The sequence below is a fragment of the Fundulus heteroclitus genome, unplaced genomic scaffold (genome assembly GCF_011125445.2).
Source record: "Fundulus heteroclitus isolate FHET01 unplaced genomic scaffold, MU-UCD_Fhet_4.1 scaffold_241, whole genome shotgun sequence".
Lineage (NCBI taxonomy): Eukaryota > Metazoa > Chordata > Actinopteri > Cyprinodontiformes > Fundulidae > Fundulus > Fundulus heteroclitus.
In genome coordinates, this window is record NW_023396652.1 from 201,110 (window position 1) to 210,920 (window position 9,811).

The 9,811-nt window shown below is 39.9% G+C and overlaps 1 long non-coding RNA gene across 1 annotated transcript; it reads left to right on the top strand.

Moving 5' to 3' along the window:
• The first annotated feature begins 8,425 nt into the window (after positions 1–8,425).
• LOC110367619 lies at positions 8,426–9,005 on the top strand. The gene is made up of 3 exons (XR_002427598.2): positions 8,426–8,550; positions 8,627–8,869; positions 8,948–9,005. It is a non-coding gene; the product is annotated as an uncharacterized LOC110367619 (long non-coding RNA).
• The last annotated feature ends 806 nt before the right edge of the window (positions 9,006–9,811 follow it).

Below are 9,811 nucleotides of genomic sequence, written 5' to 3' on the forward strand. Positions count from 1 at the left end.
AGGGAAACTGAGGGTTAAATGTTCAAAAGAACTGTAATTATTAGTTGGCCTGGGACTAATTAATAAATCAGACTGAAAGATAGTTGCCACTCCTCCTCCTCTTCCCACAGATCTGGGAATGTGGAAATTTGAATAACTGGAGGGGGTTGACTCATTTATACTAACGTAGTCCTCTTGTAGCCAGGTTTCTGTGAGACAAAACAAATCAATCTGATTATCAGAAATTAATTCATTAACTAACAAAGTCTTTGGAGGGAGAGACCTTATATTTAATAGACCACATTTTATTATTTTATTTTTAGGTTCAAGGTGAACCATATTGATTTTTATTAGGTTTTTATGATTTGTTCCTTTTAGATCAGTTTTTGATCTGTTAAGTTTTGGCCGTGGGAAAGACACCGTCTCAATAGGATAATGGGTGGGTAACAGTACAGAAGCTGCAGAGAGGTGTGTTAAACTACGGCTCTGCTTCCTGGTCTGGACCCTGGGTTGTCAGCATTTAAAAGAACTAATAAATCCGGCCAGATTTCTAGAAAGAAGAGCTGCACCATTCAAAGTAGGATGGATGCCGTCTCTCCGGATCAGACCAGGTTTTCCCCAGAAAGTTCTCCAGTTATCAATGTAGCCCACGTCGTTTTCTGGACACCACCTAGACAACCAGCGGTTGAATGATGACATGCGGCTAAACATGTCATCACTGGTCAGATCAGGCAGGGGACCAGAGAAAATTACGGAGTCCGACATAGTTTTAGCAAACTCACAAACCGAAGCAACACCAACTTTGGTGACCTCTGATCGGCGTGACCGGGTGTCATTACCGCCAGCGTGAATAACAATTTTGCGGTATTTACGCTTCTCCTTAGCCAGTAGTTTTAGGTAGGATTCTATGTCGCCTGTTCTGGCCCCTGGTAGGCATTTAACTATGGTCCCTGGTTTCTTTAGTGCCACATTTCTTATTATGGAGCTGCCAATAATTAAGGTCGGCTCCTCGGCGAGATTGTCGCTCAGAGGGGAAAATTTATTAGAAACGCAGATGGGTTGGTGGTGATCTGGGGTCTGTAATCTAGAGCTATGCTTCCTACGAACTGTCACCCAGACAGCCTGGTTACCAGGCTGCTCGGGTGCTACTGCTTTAGGTTCGCTACGTGAAGTTACTCTATGCGGCTCCGCGCTAGCAAAAGAGCGGCTATCAGCTGGTTTTTCAACAGCACGGAGCCGGGTCTCCAATTCTGACACCCTCGCCTCCAAAGCTACAAAAACACTACATGTATTACATGTACCATCATCACTAAAGGAGGCAGATGAATAACTGAACATCTGACACAGAGAGCAGCAGATAGGAGACTTAGTCAGACACGGAGAAGCCATTATGAGGCTAAGGCTTGGCTAGCGCTAGGCTAACGCTAGGCTAAAGCTAGGCTAACGCCCTATTATCACGCCAAAGAACAAACCGTGTGAAACACGAGGAGTTCCCAAACGTGATGAGCAGCCACAGACAATGTTTTAAAAGTGCTTATGTTTGGAAACAGATGTTACAGCAAAGAGGTTTAAAGATAAAAAGCGAGAGAGCCTGGAGCAAAGCTCCGTCGTTCACACAGCAACAACAGGAAGTGACAGAATACGCCTTACCGCAAACAGGAAGTCCGCGAGACTTACAAACATTTCAACTTACAAACTTAATTAACACTTAAAATCAAGCATACTATGGACAAGAAATTACTGTAGAAAATATGAACAATGAGTTGAATTAGAATGACATAATTATGAAATAAGAGAAGATTAATGGAGTCCATCACGAACCATACTGCAACCAGTAGGTGGCAGTAATGCTACTACAAGCCTGTAGCCAACCGCCAAAACCAGAAGAAGAAGAAAACGAAAACAAACAGAATGGATGGGATACCTCTGCCTAACAGACGGACAGTTCAGGAGCATGATGAGCGAAATGCATGAAATAAGAATGAAAACATGAGTGGATACATGTTACCTTGAGCTGCTAGGAGCGGGCATGAGAGGAGATCCGGCTGAAAGTTGCGCAGGACGATAGCCGCTTTCGGCTACGAAGCAGAGCGGGACCGGAACTGAGTCAGAGTTGGGACGGCGTCTACGTCGCTTGTGAAAAGCGGGGATTTGCAAGTTCATAGCGCCAGGAATCGGAGCTGATGAAAACAGAGGTTGGGAGACGGAATGAGACGCCACGGCGGAAGAAGGCTCGCTAAGAGAGCGAATCCAGGTCAGTGCTGGTTAAGATATGCTGGAGCGAATACAGAGATTGCATAGGATGGATGCGCGGCTAGATGGCGTTCCTAAGAGCAGCAGGATTTGAGGATGAGTTGTTATCGTCTTGAATCGGACATCTGATTCGAAATCCAACATGCAATCCGTTTGCGCTTGCTGGTTAGCAGGCTGAGACGTGGATTTGAAGTTGCTTTTAAGATGAGCGTGGGATGCTGATTGGCTTCATGGAGGTGCGGTTCGTAGCTGATTGGCTCACATCAGAGGCGTATCGGACTCTGATTGAATGGAGGCAGGCGATGAGTTTCTTCGATTGAACTTGCGCCTTCAGCTTCATTTTTATTTTTAATCTTTATTTTGAAACTTTAAGTATTCAGAGTCTGACTCCTTTTACGGCTGAAACAAAGACTGATTTCCTCCCACCTTAAAGATTGGGTGCGCGTAACGGAATTAAATAATTCAAAATAATCATAATAATACTAATAAAAAGATTGGGTATGTATACCGGAGTTAAATAATTATAAATAACTTTAAATGATTACAATAATACTACTAAATAAGGTTGGGTATGCATAACAGAATTAAATAATTACAATAATATCAATGATAGTAGTAATAATATTATTAATGATATGAATATAAATGAAAATAATAATAATACAATAAATAAAGGAATAATTAATTAATTTAATAATGATTAATGTGGGGGGTGTCACATGAGGGGTCACGTGGTGGGGTCATATGGAGGTCACGGTAGGGTCATAATGTCAATGATAGGGTGTCACATGAGGGTCACGAGCAGGGCCACGTGACTATCATGTAAGTGGGGTCACCTAAAAGGTCAATTAAAAAATAAGCCCCGCCCCTTTTAATCGCCCCGCCCACTTTTAATCCATCAAAATCGGATTAAAAAGTGACATGAGGTGTCTACTATAGTCTTCTAATATGATTGAATTTGACTTTGAAAAGTGCCTCGAGATTACATGTTTCATGATTTGGCGCTATATAAATAAAATTGAATTGAACTTAATTATTTTTGCTTTAACCCCTGGAATATGTATATTGTCATATTAAAATATGAATAATTACAGTAAGCCATATTGGTTCATTACACAATGTAATACTATATCTTCAGAATGATGATAGCTGGACATGTGATTTCTTACTGTTTTATATATATATATATACTGGGTGCGATTTGCTGGGGGGGATACGGGGGATTTACCCCCCCTCTGTTTGTGACGTCCCCCCCTCTGGTCATTCATGTTTTATCCCTGGGGGGATACATATCCCTCCCCCCCTCTGGTCTGAATAAGTAATATTATGGAATTTTGCAAATGTATATAAATTAGAGCTGTCAGTTTTAACGCATTATTAACGCGTTAGACCACAACGGCGACATTTTTTTGTCGCCGTTAATTGCGCGTCAAAACACACACACCGTTCCCTAATGTTTTTCCCCCCCACCGCGCTCTCCGGACTTTGTTTCTTTTACCCTCTGCGCTTTCCGTAGTTTCAAGAGCACTATAGACTGTACCAAAACAGACCCGCGCTCACTGTTGCACAGACTGTTTATTTCATGCACTTGTGATTTTATTTCAAGGCGCTTGTAAATTTCATGTGTCGGGGGTTGCGGTTTTTTTGGGCATGTTTCTGAAAGTGAAATCGCTTATTTGGGCTCTAAAATAAGTGACGAAACAGTGGTTATTAAGAGACCTGCATGCACTAGACACTTTGAGTGTATCCAGCTGAAATATCCCTCCGTCATAGGAGCCGACGGTAGTAAAGGCAGACAGAGCAACTCTGCACGTATTTTCTGCAGTTTACGGTGCAATAACCGGTGATAACTGCTGAAAGTAGATTACTTGGTGCAGATCACCATTTTGAGCAGAGATTGGTTCTGAAGATGAGTTTTTAACACACTGATAACATTGCAGAAACCCAACCCATAAATCGTACTTTAATGCTTATTAATTTGTTTTCTCTGTATTTGATAAACTAAGGCTGAATTATGCTGCTAAACGAAGGACCTGGAGTTACTAAACAGTTGCTAAACAGTCTGGGTATTAAGCTCCTGGAGTTGCAAGCAAAGTGTAAGACTGGAATGACCTGGAAATTTAAATCCTTTTTCCAGGCATAAACTGTATGAATATAGATATAAACAGCAAGCAAAAATATTCAAAGAAATGATTGTTGTTGGTGTAAAAGCTCAGAATTAGATGTGTGTGTGAGAGAGTGAAAAAACAAACAATAAAACGTATGACTTTATTGAAATGTAAAATTTTTATTAATTTATATGTATATGCCTAATACCATGTCTATCTTAGTTTAAGAGCTAAAAAAAATATATATATTGGCATGAAAATAGGTATTTATTTACAAATTTAATTACACATTGTGTAAACATCAGGGCGTCATGATTAGTCATTTAGCCATTATAGTCCAGAGTTTAACATTTGGCACTAGAATGTTTTCATTCCAATTCTCAAAAGTGCTTGAAAAATAACAAAATAAAAATGTTTTTTGTACAAGCATGTATTTTATTCGTGTCATTTATTGCAAAATTGCATGTTAAAATGCCCAAACAGGCTATTACACTTTCAGAAATAAAAGGATTAAACATGCAATTAATTTGCAATTAATCTCGAGTTAACTATCGACATTATGTGATTAATCGATTTAAATCTAAATTTTTAATCGTTTGACAGCCCTAATATAAATACATGTCTTGTGTCCTTCACATTTGTTAATTTAATTTTTTGTTGTCTGTTTTTAAAGAGTATTAATACGTTTTCTGCTCGAAGCGGTTAAAACTAATACCCACTCCTGAGTCCAGACAGTAGATGTTGGACTGTCTGGACTGTCTGAAGTTTAAAAACAATAGTCTAACCTACTGGATCTAGCTATTTACCTGAAAGAGCAGCTGCTAGCTAACCAAGTAATGAATGAGAACGTGTGGCAGGATGAACGTCAACAAAGTATTTTGTCATATTTCGGCCAGAAAAATCCACAAAAATGGTCAAGAGATGACGGGACGAACAGCCATGGTAATGTTACAGGACGAACTTTGGTGGATGATGAAGATTTGCAGGCAGCGTCACAAGACAAGAAGCAGCAGCAGCCGATTTCTCCACCCTCCCTCCCAGGACAGGTTGGAGGCTGTCTCCAGCCAGACAGCATGCATGTTCATTTATAAAACACTTGAAATGATCCCCCCCTCTGTTTTTTTTGCAAATCGCACACTGTATATATATATATATCAATCATTGCACAGGTATGTGAGACCATAATGAGCCACGCCAAGGAGAGGTTTTCTTTCACCAAGCACCTCTAGCTCTCTATCAGCTTTTGATGGAAAACAACCTTCAAGACACATTCACCGAAACTGTACGTCTTCTGAAAATCCTCATCACCACACAATGACAACATCAGAATCAGAGAGGTGCTTCTCTACTTTAAACAGGATAAAGACGTTCCTTAGAAACACTATGGCACAAGATCGGCTCAATGCTCTGGCCATGCTCTTCATAGAGAAAAAACTGACACGGGACATTACTTATTTCAACACAATCGTTATTGAGAAATTTGCCACACAGAAAGACAGAAGAGCAAAGTTCTTGTACAAATAAGAACCCTCCAACCCATTCACCCTTTTATTTCATTTACTCTCTCTCTCTCTCCCTCTCCCTCACACACACACACACACACACACACACACACACACACACACACACGTTTAAAGTACACAGTGAGGATCATAACTTTTCTTCCATAGACTGCCATTTATCTTCAAGCCTTTCTATGGCCTAATCCTGGCCCTCGCCCTAACCCTACCCTTTGGAGGTGAATACCTCTAATAACTGTGAATAACTGTAACCTATATCTATCTGACACTTCGGACCTAACCCTAACCTCCCGCTTAGAAACAGAGACATTTTTTTCGATCCCCATTTTACATCATAGACCTCACTTTACTAGGAAAATTAGCAATAAATGTTCTCGCTCAGCTGCAGGTAAAAGAACACACACACAGACTTGAGTTCTGACATTAGGGTGGATTTACTAAAGCATTCTCTTATGTGAACAGCTACATCAGGCTGTGCTGTGCATAAGTAACACTTGTCCTTCGAAAAATACACTGGGGCTTGGTTTATGTAAAGCAATGTCTGAGGTCCAGCTGAAATGACATTGTGGAAATATTTCATTGAGAGAGATGTGAGGTTCTTATACTTGCCACCTTGCTTGGGTGGAGAAGAGACTGACATCTTGGATCATGGGTAGGATTGATTATGTTATAGGTCAATGAGATTCCAGGCTAGAGAAGAAACCAACTGAAATGGATTGGTTGGGAAATAGTTATCGGATAAGAAGGAGAGATTTTTCACATGTACACAAGGTCTAGGAAAAACCTGAAGTCTGATGATACATGGTCCTCTTGTGGTTTGACATATCCTGAGTTGACGTTTTGACCAGATCTTAAATAATACTAAACTTTTCTACATTTCTAACAAAAAAATGGATCGATAGCACAATCTGTGTTTATCGTGTAATTAGGAATATAAGCCTAATTAAAAGAACATTCTCCTTCACCTGTCATATACATTATTATATTACATTCATGGATAACCCTGGAAGTTTCTCATTATGTATAAAGAGCTTTGTCAAAATTCATTCGGCACGGTAAAAAACTCTGAATAAAAATTTGACTACCTTTGACTGAGCTGTACTATTTTTTTGCAAGTTTGTGTTTTGTACTCATTCCAATGGCAATTTTGTTGTGTGGGATGTAAAATCTTTAAAAAATGTATAAATTAAAGAATTAGAATTTTACAGCTGCCCACACACAGAGGAGGCATATTTCTCCCAAATAAAATTCTATAACTGGGCATGTCATACCTGCTTTTTATGAGAAAGGTTACATGCTTATCTTAATCTTTACTCCCACCCTGCCTCTAAGTAAGCAGCACTAGATTGTATGGGCAGAAAACAATTGTGGGTGTAATAAATGGGCATGAGCAAAAGTGCTGCAAATACTGTGTCACTACATAACGCAAAACACAAGATTATTCCACCAGTTTGTATAAATATGACTTTGCCAATGTTAAATGTGTGAGCTGATAGCTTCTACAGCTTCCCTCAGGTCGTAGGTAATAAAGATGACTATTAACCCATAAAACACTGGAGATGGGCACCAACCCCCCACAACCTTGCATGGATAAGTAGGTATAGAAAATGGATGGAGTAAATAACATTGATAATAATTATGAATATTATTTATAGTACACTTTAAGTGTCTCAAAGTGCCACAAACAAAAGTATAAAAAATATTTTTTTAAAGCCAAATTTAAAAGATCACATATTAATCATAAAAGCTAACTTTTTCAGCTGTCCGCTCCTCCCCGACCCCCTTCTAACAATGTATAGTCCAGGAAGGAGCTGTACCATCAGAGTCACAGCCTCCAAACAGCTACCTCCACCAACTCCTCACAACAGCCGCTTGAACTAAAATACTGGAAACCAAGGTAGCTCCATAAGAATTTAATGCAACATGACTGTGCTTAAAACACTGAGTTTGTAGTTTTTATTTATGTTATCCACAAATGACTTTTTTCTTGCATGTTTTAGCAATGAGTGATAGCTTTGCAGCTTTTCTCTCTAGATTTCATAATAAAAGTGAAGTCGAGTTTTGCTCCATTCAGCCCTACGACAAAGTTGTCTTTCACATCTCACTAATGGGGCATTTTTCCATGGAGATTTCTCCCACCCAGAGACAACTTCCACTTTAATGGGAGCAATGGAATCGATAATGTCTGAAATCTTAGAATAAAATCATCTACTAACTCATCTATGGTGTTATAGCATTAAAATGAGGTGAAGGAGTAGATTTGATTAAAGCTTTAGCTGTGTTGTTTGTAAAAAAACGTTTTGTTACAATATCTGTTTTGCTGTGTGAATTGACGGAGAATGTACTTTCAAATATAACAGAGAAATGATCCAACAGGGTGACATCAATTACAGAGACCTTGGAAATATTTGTACCTTGAATGATAATCCAGTCTAGAGTGTGTCCTTGATGGTGTGTTGCTTGTTTGACATATTGAGTCAAACCAAAGTTATCAAGTATATCACAGCTTGTTGGAGTCTGGGGTTTTTTATCCCTCTGCTTTTGGCTGCTGCTTCCTTCAGTCTCCACAGGTGGCCTCTGGGAGCAGGGTGACTGAGGCCTGACAGGTGCAGCTTGTTACCTCATCAGGCAGGAGGCTTAGAAGGAGCTTGATGCCAGCACTTCAACGCTAGAGTGTTAACCTTTATGTGGTATGCCTCTAGCCTGTTAGCCTCTTGCAATTGTACCAAGAACATTTGATTTACCGTCTCTTGTATTTCTTCTCAGGTAGCCTTTGTGTTCTGGATTCCGTCTCCAGAAGCTCCCCGGTTCTCTCTCAACTAGACTCAAATCAACAAAGGACACTCCCTGCTGTGTTTCCTGCCGGCTGCCTCCTGAGTTCCACGCCCTAGTCGAACCCTGCTCACCCTCCAACTGTTCCACCTCTGGAGAACGGGCACCTCATTGTTCACCACTGTCACTCCTCAGACTCCACTCATTCCTCCCTGGCGATTCCACTCATCTCCATCAGTAAGCAAACCTTCTCATTTAAAAATTCCCTTTAATCCATTCCACCTCTAAACTGGCTTGTCATCCTCTGCTACACAGCTGAAGAACCAGACCCAGCCCAGAACCTCCAACCTCCAGTTATTGCTTTTTGAAAATAAACATCTTAAACATTTCCCTGCCTCCTGAGTGTGTTCTGCATGTGAGCCAAAAGCCTACCCAAAACCATGAAACGGCTTTTTTGCATCTCTGCCTTTTGGCTTTTCAACATGGATGTTGAAATCTCCCATGATTTTTTTTTTCTTCATATTTTGGAGTTTTGTAAATAGTGAGTTTTTTTGTTTTTTTTAAACCTCATTATCTCATTTCCCAAATATTCATAGGTGTCAAATTCTCCAACTTTCTTACAGTTAATCATGAAATATTGTAGCGACCCCTCCACCCTTCTTGTTTTCTATTTTCACTTAAAACATTGTAGTTAGGGGGGAGCTGATTCAATTAGTACAGGTGATTTGTTTTTGTCATCCAACCATGTTTCAGTTAAGAACATAACATCAATATTTTGTTCAGTAAAGAAGTCATGAACCAAAAGTCCTTTTGCTGATAATGACATTATACTTATCAGAGCCAGTCTTAGTGGCTTGGTGGTAGTCACTTTTCAGTCTGAGTTTGCTTTAGACAAGGGGATTATTCTAAGATTTTAATATAGGCTATTGGATTAAATTTTGCTGGTTTCTGTTAGTTTTCTTTTTGTGGTCTGGAGAGTAGTGATAGGTCCGGCAACACCGATACATTGGTGCATGCGTTGAGCTCATAGGGCAAAACCCGTGGCGATGCGCATATCGCTATCAGAAAGTCACGTGACCGATAAAGGAACTGTGACGTGCCAAACTGTGTTTAAAAGGAAGGGTATCTGTCAATGGGATGCATCTGCCAAAAGAATCTTTGATCTTTAGCGGTTCATCA